General features: G+C 24.7%; 1 pseudogene; it reads right to left on the bottom strand.

Moving 5' to 3' along the window:
• Positions 1-383: 383 nt before the first annotated feature.
• Positions 384-12,258, bottom strand: LOC126551433 (ATP-binding cassette sub-family C member 4-like; annotated as a pseudogene).
• Between the last annotated feature and the right edge of the window lie 2,366 nt (positions 12,259-14,624).

Consider the following 14,624-nt stretch of genomic DNA (forward strand, 5'->3'; position numbering starts at 1 on the left):
TGTATTCAATAAAATTATTGCAAATGTTATATTTTATGATTGAGTTAAACTTGTTTAAGACCTTGTTCAAATTTTTAAACCTAATGAGCAGAGTGTATAGAAATATTATATATAAAATATATAATATTTTTAATATATTTTAGATACATACTTATTAGGTATTACAGATGTTTATTAATTATTAAAAATAATAATTGAAGAAGGTATGATTTATTACTATTTCATTTTTAAACAACATATCTTATTCAATAATTTACTTAGTTAGAAATTGCTTTATTGTAAGGATTTTTGAAAGTCTATAATTAAAAAAAGAGAGGTTAATGAATTCAAATTTGAAAACATAAATAAATACATTTTTGATTTAATGATAAACAAAATTAATATGCGTAATGAATTATTTATACCTCTGTAGCCTCATTATGTCAAAATTAAGATGTATCCTTTCCAGTTTGCTCAACCATTTTGTAAAAAAATCCTTCAGTGTTCTTCAATAAATTATACGGGTGATCAAATTCAACTATTTTGCCAAAATCCATAACTAATACTCGATCGGAGTCCGTAATAGTATTTATACGGTGAGCAATTGTTAGTACTGTGCAATTTTTAAATTTATTTCTTATTGTATTTTGAATCAATTTATCAGTCCTGTGAATAAAAATGTGGTAAAGATAAATAATTAAATATTTTAAATAAAATTATTTTTATTACAGCGGATCAACATTGGCAGTGGCCTCGTCCAATATTAGGATTTTATTGTTTTGTAGTATAGCTCGAGCTAAACAAACTAACTGTCGTTGACCGACACTGAAGTTCGAACCACTATTTGACAATTTTGAGTTAAGACCACCGGGCAAACCCTCCACAAAATTTTTGAGTTCAACCTATAAAAATAATATACAAATCAAGTAACAATAAAACAAATATTTTGTTTTTAAGTTAGATTAATTTGAACACAATATACTTCATCTAGAGCATTCCAAAGATCATGATCTGGGTATTCATCAAATGGATCTAAGTTTGTTCGCATTGTGCCAGAAAATAATACTGGTTCCTGAGGAATTATAGATAACTTAGATCTCAAGTCTTTGAGCATCAATTCATGTATATCTACACCGTCAATGATGATTTTACCTTCATTCAGAGCTAATCTAAATAATGCTCCGATAAACGATGATTTGCCTGCACCGGTCCGGCCAACAATACCAATCTAAATAAACGTAAAAGAATCATTATTGACCATTAGAAATAACTCTCTATGCTTACTTTTTCCATTGATCGAATTTCAATATTTAGATCTTTTAATACATAAGGTGAATTTAGACTGTAACGTAGATTAAAATCTTTGAATACGATTTTTCCCGAATAAGGCCATTCTTTTGGTGGATTTTTTACTAAAAAACAAATTAATAATTTAAAAATAATTTATTTTATTTTAAACTATTTGTTGAAACAAACAAATTAAACAATAATTATTAAGTTTTACCTTCACTAGAGTGGAGAGTATCTTCAAGTGGTAAATGCGTGTATTCTATTAATCTTTCAACTGATGTAAATTGGCATAGTAATATTGTTAATTGTCTTACACCCCACTGAATCCTACAGAGTAGGGTCATCACTTGTGTAAGAGCTAGTCCGACACTTCCTCCGTAAATAGCTGAAGTTTTAATTAATTGGTGAAATAACATGATTTAAAATTATTAAGAGAATCTTACAACTTTCAACTTACTGTTATCGGCTATTAATAGACTGAATAGAATAATACATAAATAAAGTACACAAACAATATCTATCCAAACCCCGAATCCTTGATTCAAACATGTATACATATGTGAAGCCGATGAATGTAAATCCTAAATGTAAAATACACAAATAATTAAAATAAATGTTATTTATTACGAGCAGTATAAATAAATAAAGTTATTTTAGTAAATTTTAATATAAGTAAGTACTTGATGTTTGTCAAATTCTTGTGATAATATTTGTTCTGCTTTATACGCTCGTATTGTTGTTAAACCCTGTAATGATGCATTCATATGTGCTAATACAGGACTTCGTGCTGTTTATAATTAAAAATAAAAAAAACATTCTGTTTTAATTGAAAAATACAATATAAATTATAATTGTTATATTAATATGGTTATTGTACTGCAAGAGGTTATATGAAATTTTGCCAAAGGTGAGCAAGTTAATGAAAATAATTAACTGTGGCTAGTTAAGCTAATTCCATTAAATTGCCTTCAGTTACAGTTTAAAAGTAAGGTTAAAAAGTAACTAGATAAGTTAAAAGTTAAGATAGAAAATAAAATTAACTTAACTCAGTTAAAAAAAGTTAATTTTTTTTCAAATCATAACATTCATAAGTTATAAATTGCACTATTATTTTGATTTGTACAAACATTTACCAAGACACTTAGCACTGTGTAAACATAAAATTTAAAATTATTATTATAGTATACACTACATTGTTATTAGAAACTTATTGGCTACATCTACTTATAGGTTTTATAGCATAGCGGCATTGAAAATATGAAGTTTTTAGTTCAAATTTTTGCATTTTTACAAAAATAATTAATGTCAAAGAAAAAAAAATATTTTAATATTAATTGTATTTAATTGTAATATAACCATGATACTTACTAGCTGCTTCTAACCTCTTGATGTTTTGTGTTGTACAGAAATAATAATTCTAATTTTATAAATGATAATTCCAATAATAAATGTTGGTATCAATAGATAAATATTGGTAAATCCAACAATAATTACAGTCCCAAAAATGAACATGAAAATCTAAGAATTATAGAAATAAACGGTTAGATTTTTTAAATTCTAAATTAAATTAATTTTTAAAATATTTAATAAAATAGCTAAAGAAAAAAAAATGTATAACTTGTAAAGAATCCAAAAAAATATCTGGTAAGATTTCATCTACAGCACCTAAGTCTTTTGAAAAGCGATTCATTGAATCCTGTAAAAAAATATTAATTAAAATACTATTGTTTAATTTAAAAGTTTTAATTAATATATTTTTATAACACACATACTAAAAAAAATTAATTACATACCTGATGAATTTGTGTTAAAAAAAGACATAGTGGTTCCTACTATGGAGTTGAACATTCGATTGTGTAAATTAATTGAAGCTTTCATTGAGATTTTGACAAATATAACAGACCTAATTATCACTGCTATTATCAGGGAAACCATGAAAAAGGCATAAATGATAACATAATATTCATGATGATTGTTCAACCATAATAATAAATTAGAAGGATCATGAGGTGTTTCTGATAAACTATTATTAAATGTATTTTTTGTATTATAATAATCTTCCTGATTAACCCTGAAAAATTATATCATACAAATTTCATAATTACTTAAAAATTACTTAATTAATATGATAGTACCAGAAGCTAAGCCAAAATTCTCCTCCGACAGTAAGTCCCAGAATTAAAATGCACATAAAAAAACCAAAAACTACGTTGTATGTACTTTCACTAGACGAGATGTACGATATTACAACATTTTTGGATTTATATTTGTCAAACTCATTTTCTAATTTCTTATCAGGTTTCTGAATTAAAGCTTTAATTTCGTTTGAACCAGTCTGAGATGAATCCAATGATAATTCGACATCATCGTTGTTCATATTGTTAATTTCAATTTCATTTTCAATGGTTGTTCTTTTTAATGGTCCAAGTATTTTTGCGAAGTCAAAAACAGAAGCTTGAATATCTTGATAAGATCCTTTAATTATAATTTTACCCTAAAAAAAAAAAAAAAAAATAAACAAGATAGAAAGTTAATACCCTACAGTAATTTTAATATTATAATATACTAATACTAACATTATCCATTAGAACAATATGATCAACTTCAGATAAATAATGTACTTGATGAGTAACAAGAATACATGCTTTTTCTTTGAGGTAGCCTGTAACCAGAAATAATAAGTTTAATTGTGTTTATATAATTATATAGTTAAAGCATTTGGAACTATACTTACTTTTAATGCATTTTTCAAATAAATGAATGCCAACTTTCACGTCAACAGCTGAAAGTGGATCATCAAGTAAGTAAATATCAGCTTTTTTGTACACCGCTCTAAAAAAAAAATGTTTGGAAATATTAAATGGACAAATTATGGTTAATTTTCAAATTTTTTTTTACCTAGCTAAATTAATTCTTGCTTTTTGTCCTCCGCTCAAAGTTATTCCTCTTTCCCCCACCATCGTTTCATCGGCAAGTGGAAAATGTTCAAGATCGCTTTTTAGAGCACAGACATCAATAACCTATTTAATAATCATAGTGGTTAACTGTCATTTAAATAATTACATATAATTATATAATGTCAATCCATATTTATTTACTTCTTTGAAACGTTCTTTGTCCATTGGTGATCCAAAAAGAATATTTTGTTGAATAGTACCAGCAAATATCCATGGTTCCTGTGATGCATAAGATAAAATGCCATCCACAGATATTTTGCCTTTAAAGACAGGCAATTCTCTTAAAATTGCTTGTATTAATGAACTCTGAAATCAGTTTTTAGTATCGTTTAATAATATAGAAAGAAAGTATAGTAAATAAATATAAATTTTATGAATATTACCTTACCGGCTCCTATTGGTCCGATAACTGCAACCAATTGTCCAGAATTTACTGTTAAATTTATATTTTCTAATGTATTATTATTTTGAACATCTGTCCATTTAGCAGAAGTGTTCAAAATATTTATACCGTGACTATTAACAGATTCTTTTTTGTTTTCAAAGTCATTACAGTTATTTGCAATATGGTCATCAACAATGGGCGATTGTCCAATATTATGTTCCACTGATTTATCATAATTCGAATAAGAGTTTTGGATTTGATGATCTTTTTCTTTGAGTAATAAATAATGCTAAAAAAAACATGAATCTAATTTTAGATCTTAAGTTGAGTTAAATAATAGCTTAATAATAATGATTTTACAATGTCGTGTGTGTTTTTTCTTTCTACAAATATTAGAGCAGAAAAAATCTTTTGTATTCAACTTTGGGGCAAGTTTATGACATAATTCATAAACTTTATGGTGCAATTTGGATCAAATCGGTACATTAAATGGTGGAAATAATTGAGAGTAAATATAAATTAAAGAATAACAGAGATTTATAAGAAAATTCAAAGACTGACAATTGTTTTTTGTGTGATTCAAAAATAGATAACTGTAACTAAGTCTCACCAAATTTTTTATGCCTCCAATTTCTACATATTATATAATTTTCTAATTATTTTGACTCTCTTTGAGCTATTTATAGACATTTATGATTTTCAATATTTTATTTTTTTCTTTATTTTAATGATTTTAAATTTTAATTTACATTTTTGACAAAATGTATTTATAGTTCGTTATTCATAAATATTTTATTTTATGTCTATTTTTTTAAAATTTAATATAAGTTTTACTGTATTTTTTACTTTAAAATTAAAAGGTTTTGTGAAAAATTACATAGATTTTTATGAATGCTCTAAGTTTATATTTTTTTAGTATAAGATATTTTTGTTCATCAAGCGTTTCATTTTCTATTCATACAAAATTAAATGCATGGTTCCTTATAAATTGTTTTTTAATTATTTATTGATCTAGTTAGTGTATTAAATATAAGCTTTGCCCAAAATATTATAGTTACTTTTAGGTACAATAATAAAAATACAACATTAAGTCAGTAAAATTGAAGCATTGGCTTGTTTCTTCATATGGTATAAATGACTAAAAACGGTTAAAAGTGTACGATTCAAATACCTCTATCACGAATTTTTTAATTTAATAATTAATATTATAATAGTAATTTTACTTTTAACCTATTCATATTGTTTTACACTTTACAGTAAGGTGATATAAATTTTCGCATATTTGATATATTTCGTAAAAATTTGAGTTTTGAACTCTTATAAAAAAATTGTACCTATTATTAAGTTATGCTGTACACAAATACACACAAAAAAAAACACATCATTGTAAAATCAATAAATTTTCTAAATGTATTCATACTTGTATGCGTTTAATTGATACCATTAATTCACCTATTTCCAACAAACTAAGAGAAAATATTGCTACCATTGATACATGTAACAGATTGAAGAAACATGTAAGGACGTAAACCTATGTGCAAATAATAACAATATAATTGAATGTACTTTATATCTATAAGAAAATCGTTAGTTATGAACTTACTTTTTGGAAAGATATTCTATTTCCTAATAACACGTATATTAAAATGCTGATAAATATTTGGAATCTCGATTGAATAACTTTAAGTGATACCCATATGAATTTAATAAATGTGGCTCCTTTTATTTGTTTAACCTCTAGTCTATAATCACCACAATATAATATAATATTTGAGACCTATAGTAATATAGATGTTATTATCAAATCATACATACTGCCTAGTATATTTTATGAGATTTCCAAATGGTTTTTCCCATGTGTACATTTTAATCACTTGTATCCCCGAAATGATTTCATTCATTAATCGTATTCTTTCATCGGTCTTCTTTGCAGTCTGCAAACGATATTTAGAAATTATTTTGCCCATACAACCTGAAATTCAAAAAAGTGGCTAGATTATAAGAATATATTCATATAAATATTATTTAATTATTTTTAATGTACTGATTGTAAACAGTTATTTATTTAAAATTACCTTGTAATGGAATAAAAAAAATAAATGTAGCTACTCCAACTAATAAGGATACACCAGTGTCTTGCCACAAAAAATATATTCCAATTATTATTTGTAGGGGTCCGATCCATAAATAATGTAGATTTATTGCACAATCTAATCGATTTACATCATTCGATATCAAATTGATCACTTGTCCAGCGGCAGTTTCACCAAAAGTTTTATGACTCAGGCATAATGTCTATGCAGACAAAAAACGAAACCATTATTCGTCTATAGTAAATTAAAATAAACAAGATGAGGAAACTCGGGTATAAGTATTTTAGCTGATCTCCAAATGTAAGTTTATAGTATAATGGTAGCAACAAATAATATAAATAGAATATTTTCGTATCAAATTAATATGTAATCAGAATATCTTAACAATAAATCAATAAGTAAAAACTGCAGATATCTATTAAATGTTTCGGAAATAATTTAGAAAAAATGTAATAATATATAAAAAGATTATTCCGTTATTATGTTTTAAATTCCATAAAATATTATCCTTTAAGTCCTATCAAATACTCAAAACCTATTTTAAATTTTGAACAAAAGAATGAATTTATTTTTTAAGCTTCTAACGCCCCTATATTATATTTTCGAATTCATATAATTAATTTATGTTGATTTGTACTTTTAATCTAGTTTTTTTCGTACAAACTTCGTCCCGAGTTCTCCAAAGTTCAAAGTATGGAGAGGGGTTGGGGACAAGCTTAGTCCATTCAGTATGGAAATCCAAAACTAAATTTATGGCATCATTTTAAAAATAGAAATAATCATTGAATGAAATTTATAATCTGCATTAATTATCATATTCTTTGACAATGTAAATATTTTTACAAAAATAATATTTTATGGGTTTACCTTTCTGTAGATTAGAGAACAACAAGCAGCTTTCGCTTTTATTACTTCATTCATCATTTCTTCATTTATGAAAAAGAGAAGGATAGTTGACATAAGCATGCTACATATTAAAACTGTTGAGTATAGGTATGCATATTTTATGTCAATATTTTTGGAATTATTATGGTTGAAATATGCTAATAGTTCACCAATTAACATAGGTTGAGACATACTGTAATAAAAGAAGATGTAATATTATACAACAATCATAAATATTATTATATTAAAATGTTATACTTTTCAAATGTTGTGTTTATATTACGTACTTCAATAAAATAAACAAATATAATATGTATTGATTTATCTAATGTTTCTTATACACAAGTTAATAAGTTAAAATTCAGATTATGTTAAATATTAATATTAACTATTTTGATTACATTTTTATATTCTTATCCAATTTATAAATAAATAAATAAAAATATAATAAAATAATTATTGATGATATATAATAAGAAATTAATAATGTAGGCAATTATACCTCAACATTGAGTGTTGAGTGGCTCACTGTTATTGGTGGTATTAAACTTGAGTTTAATGATTGAGTTCAATCATTATATTATACAAAAACTATTTTGAGGAGATCTGTCAATGTATATCACAAATGATACATCGTGAAGTATTTTTCTGATATATTTAGGCATTTAAGTCATTTATTTTACTTTTAGTATTATAGTAGGTTGATTTTTTTTTTTCTACAAATATTATATTTATCAATTTATCATAGGTATTATTATAATTAATTATTATATCAACTTGTATAAATTAAAATGCAACAATATTTTTTGTAAATATATTAATACAGTATTAATAGATACATAGCATAAATAAATATTAAGTTAAAATAAATTTGAAATGTCTTTGCGTATAGTACAATTCATAGTAATATGGTGTAAGTTTTAGGCACTCATAAATAATTTTTTTTGAAAAAAATTTAATAAAGTTTATTTTTAAATATATACGAGTAATATAAACCAAATTTGAATACAAAATGTCTATATAATATAATGAACTTTATAATGTTTTTTATGTTTTATGGTTAAGAATAAATTACTTATGAGGATTCTTTAAGAACTTAAATATAAAAAAGATATACAATTTATGAACTTCTAATTATTAATTAATTTTGTCTGAATTTTAACTTAAAATACTTAAAAAATTGTTTTGACTATACACATGTTAGTTATTTTTTAAATGACAAATAAAAAACGAATAGAAGATTTTTAAGCATTTGTATTTACCCAGTTTTTTTTTTTTATTATTGTAAAATTTCTAGGTGACAATTATAAAAAAAAATTGAAATCATATGCTTATAAATAGCTCAAAAAAGTTAAATCGAAATATTTAATCGTAAATAGAAAATGATAAAATAAAAATTTCACAAAATTGTTGTGTTATACACAAAATTATAATCAGTTTTGTTAAATACATTTTTTCTTTACATGTTGTTCCAAATTTTAAAAAAAATTCTTACTTGAAAATAATTTCCATTATGCAAAGTAGAAATCCATATAGAATAAATTTTGCACCAAACATCCTAATCAAAGCTCTCAACAAATTTGGATTTCGATTCATTGAAGACGCATTGGCTAACTCTGATCTCCATATCCTAAAGTCAAAATATAAGTACTAAGTTATTTCGAAGTATTAATAAATATCATTATAGTAGGTTATATTAGAAAATTATATTGGCAATATACTTTTCCAATTTATCGCCTAATGTCGATGATTTCTGGTCGTCTAATGTTGTATACAAATCCGTTTCATTCAAATCTCTGAGACGTCCTATTTTTAATAGGTTTAATATCCAACTATAAATAAAACATGTAATTAAAAAATAACTATCATACTTATTATTTTTAATTCTTATAAAAATATAGTCTTAAAGTTATAAAAAAAATATTTGTTTTAATTATTATATAATATAATTTTAAGTTATAATTTTAATACAATATTACAATAATACAACAATATTGTGAAAAAAAACAGAAAATATTGCACAATATTAATTATAGACAAATTTTATTTTGTGAAATGATTAAAATTTGACTATATTTTGTACTATTAAATACAATATTCTTTGTAAATATTTCTTATAGCAATTTGGAAATATACAATATACAATTATAAAAATAAATAAAAAATTTGCTGTTCTTATTAATGAAATAAGAGGGCTCATAGAACACGCAAATAATTTTTAACTGTAAAAATAAAATTCAATTTAAAAAAAATGAGATTTTAGAGGACGTTAAAGTTGTATGTGTTATTGTTTCCGTCTCATAAATATATAATAGAGGACATTTTTGTTTATTATGAATTTTGTGTGTTAAGCATAAATATTAGAATGAATTAACTTGATTATTATCAAACTTAAAGATAAAAACATATTACCTGTGTTCTTATATTGGATTTTTACAATATTTTAATTTTTAATAAAGTTATGAGTATACCATTTTGAGTATTCTTCTCTTTTTTCCTTGGTTAATAATAGGTTTTGCTTCGTCAAGGAATTTGGTGATGATGTAGTAGAGATTGATCAGTTGTTGATTTGTTAACAGTGATTTGGGCGTACAAGGGTTTTTATTTGAGTTTGAATTAGAGGCTTTATTTATTTCGTTTCTTTAGATAGATATTGGAATAGGATGATTATCTTTATTTATTTTTTTGTCTTTAGGTTTGGTGCGGATTAATATTTTTTTAAAGGATTTTCTTTATAATTTGTAATGTGATTTATATCACAGTTTGCAGATTTTTAGGGTTCCTCTCGTTTTTTAGTGCATTTTTTGGTGGAGTGATTTGATCCGTATTTCATACAGTGTGGATAGTGGTAACAGTAACTACGGGTATGTTCGTATTTTTGACAGTAGTGACATTGAGAGGGGCCGAGTTGTCTGTTTGGATATTCGAATTTCACTATTGAGATAAATATTTTGAATATTTATTAATTATTGTTGTTACGGACTTATTCTATATTAAATAGAGGAAATGATAACTGGTTCACATGGTGTGTTTATATTTAATATTTAATATTTGAAATATAGTTGAATTGGTGATGAAGGTCATTTAGGCAGTTTATAATGTACATGGTAGGTGTAGTGGAATAGTGAATGTTGCTTAGCACGATATGGAAAGGTTGGGAAGAACAGGGTAGATATGAATGGTAACTAGCGTCGGTCAGATAATACTTAATGACCATGAATTTAACACGTGTGTTAGACTAAACAGTTATATTAGATCTATTGGCTTTGCATGTGAAACCCTCTGGTCACACTTTGCGAGCAGAATTTTTATAGAACTTAGTAAAATATGTTTTGGCGAGGTTTTGATTGTTGTTGAGAAGAATTGAGCATCTGCAGTTTGCATGAGGACATTTTCTTGTTCATCCGAGGCTAAAACTTCGAAACGATTTTGTATCACGAAATATTTACTTGTTTTATCCTAATGAATCGGGGAATTCGTGGAAGTCGACGAAACAGCTCTCTTTGCAGGATTTTTTATCGTATTCATTTTACACACTGTTGTTTTCTTTAAAATAATAATTGGTGTTACAGTTTTAGAAATAATATGTACTCGTATATAATGGTTGGTTATAATAAATGATGGAATGGCGACGCACTAGTTATCGCTTTGGCTGTCTAAGCACGCAACTATAAACATGATTGTTAAAGCTATCTATTTAATACTTTTTCTTAATTTTTTGTGAAGTAAAGTAAGTTTTTACTTGCTTTAAATACGAAAAAGAACGTTTAGTTAAACAGTTAACTTTAAGCATAAAAATAAAATGTGAATAGCATTCTCTATGTTAGGATACATTTTGCACAAAAAAATGTCTAAGCCTTTTACATATGAATGTAGGTATTCAGTTCGATTAAGCATTCTATAATTACTTTTTATGTTTCTACTCAAAATCGATCATTTTCTACCAATTCTAGTTTTTTAATAAAATTGTTATAGCATACATTATAAGTTACGATACAAAAATATATCCATTCACGGATGTTGTATAAAATGCAGTTATTGTTAATAAAACAGGTCCAATTATCGATAAAAGACATCAGTTATTATGTAACAATATTTGTAAACTTCAAAATATGATTTCTGCTTGTTCTTTTTATAAATACAGTATAATTGAACAATGCTTATTTTTTGTTTAATCGAAATCATAAAATTACATTTGAAATGTTTAATAGTTTTAACCTTTGCCAATATATAAAATATTAAAAAAATAGATATAGGTCTATCGGTATTTGTCATTTCAAGTTGCAAATATATACACCTAAACTCCAAAATACGTTACGCTAAGTATAAAATATATAATTTGTTTACCTATGTGTGATGATTTCAAAAAAATTTGCATTACATCTTGGATTAGGAGGACGTTCTGTCTTACTATCTGCCTTAGGTATCTCACTTGAACAATAAAACAGATAAATAAAGATTGAGTTGGTTTTTACTATTATTAGTTAATTTATGAATACATTTGATAACTTACCTATACATAGTATATATTATAGTAAGAGTATTTAATTTGTATTATAATTTTTTTATGAATACTTAGTAATAATAATAATTGTGAATTATTAATCTTATATCATATTTCTTCTGTTGGTATTAAAATGTATATAAACTATTTAAATTAGGTACAATAAATTAGTAGCATACACTATAATACACGCACGTCGATTGTTAAGTTAATAGTAACTGAAATTATAAATTTAAATTTACAACGCTTTTATATTATCCACTACCTAATACCAGTTTTTGTTTACGCATAGTATATACATAGCCACATAGGTAACATTATAGTAAACATGAATCTGTTATCACCATTTTTTAGTACATTCATAAAGACCGTATTCAAGGTTAACTAATCTAATAATAATGTTATTTGTGTTCTCTCGTCAGTTTTTTACGATATATTTATTTTAAAGTGAATTATATGATAATGTAAAATATTCAATATTTGATTATTATACTCATAATTTAACTCTATGGATAATAATCTTAACAGTTGTTATTATAATAATAGTTAACGGACTAAGGTATTGAGCTATGCTAAAATTCAATAAATTTGTAGTTCTTACCATAATTATTAAAGGTGTATAACTGGTATATTTACCTTATTATTCATCAGCGTCATTGATGTGCACAGACTTTGACCGCAGGGGGTGCCCTTAAAAAAGTCCGAACCAAAGACTCTTGTGTGATGACAATTGATTAATTAATAACTTTATTACATTTATTTTATAGTTAAACAACTAAAGTGAAAGTGGCTTCGCTTTTTTCATGTAAAATGTAACAATGTACGCTATCTAGTACCTATAATAATTTTGATATTTATGCATTTATTAAAGAAAAAGCCAGAGGTCACAGAGGGACCACTGCCAACCCGGCCACTCCGTAAGTACGCCTATAATAATCACAATTTTCAGTCGTGATTTACAATAATTATTGTTATTACGAGTATCTAAACTTTGTTTTATGTCACTAATTTCCATTGTTGCCGATATTAAATTTATGTTTATGGTAAACATCAATAAAAAAAGAAACTGTAAAATCTCAAAACACAATAATTAACGATATTTTTTTTTTATTTATTAAATCAAAAGTAAATTTGATGTACGTTTTTCCAGGGCCCAGACTTCAGGTTAGATTAGGCACAAGTATAAATAAACTTAACACTAGCTGATCTTTCAATCTATAATAAAATCACGTTTGGTTAAAGAATACATTATGATATCTATAATATTAAAATAACTTATAAAAGCGATTATTACATTTTAAATATTTATAATTTATCAGAATATTAGGGTATGGGAGTTGATGAATAAAATTTTTTTGCGTCTTAAATAATGCTTTTTTAGCTAATAATATAGTTTAACTTTCTATTATATACAAATTTAAATAATAATGTTGTATTTGCATTTTTTACATACATATGCTATGTAGTATTGGGCAATTTTAAATATCATAGATGTAACTCTACATTAAGCATAGTGTATAAGCGTTATGTTCTAGCAACGAAAAACGAAAAATTTCCAATGATCGTCCACGCATAAACTTTCACTTAGTGTTTAAGGGCCTAATGAATAATAATAAAATAAATATGGTATATTATGTGTTTTTAGATTCTGAGCGGATCAATGGAAGTAATTATTTGTTTTACAATGGTTATCAGCGATATGGAGTTATTTTTTTGTGTTAAATTGTATAAAATAATTTTAATATTTTTAGATAGGTATGAACAATATTATTTAGATATTGAACACATGTAGTTGGTAAATTATTAGTCTAACGTTTATTTGTTAATCAAAGATTGCAGTGGTTAAACTTATCAATACCCAAGTGACGGACATTATAATATTATTGTAATATAATATATACCGCTTAAAATTTTTAACGATATTTTGTCACGATTGTAAAGTTAAACATGTATAAAAAAGTTATAATATATTAATCTTATTCATTATATAAATATTATAATAAAATACTTAGTGATCGGATCACAACGTTGTTGCAATAAATTTTTATGTAACAGATAATTGTTTTAAAGATGTTCAAATATTAAAAAAATCAAAAACAGTTGAAAGTAATAAAATTAAAAATATGTTACCTAACTATAAGTATTATATGAAAGTATAAATTAATGTAAATATATGGAAAAATATCTACGGTTTAAAGTCACGTGTATGATGGATTTGAATAAAGATTCATATCATTTAAATTTAAACAGGTTCAGATGTATGTTGAAACTTGTTATTGAGTGATCAATTTAAGTATTTAAGAAAAAACTTTGATCTATCTAAGATGTTAGTTGATAAATTATCAATTGATATTAATATATTATGCATGATGAATTAAAGCTAAATTTCAAATTTGCATAAAAAATATTAATATAAATAAACTAAACATAATAGAAAGTATAATTTTTAATAAATATTCGGTAATATTTGAAACCATAAATATAAATTTGACAATTTGTGACAAATTATATTTTTTATTTTAAGTCATCTA

The sequence above is a fragment of the Aphis gossypii genome, chromosome 3, assembly GCF_020184175.1.
Source record: "Aphis gossypii isolate Hap1 chromosome 3, ASM2018417v2, whole genome shotgun sequence".
Lineage (NCBI taxonomy): Eukaryota > Metazoa > Arthropoda > Insecta > Hemiptera > Aphididae > Aphis > Aphis gossypii.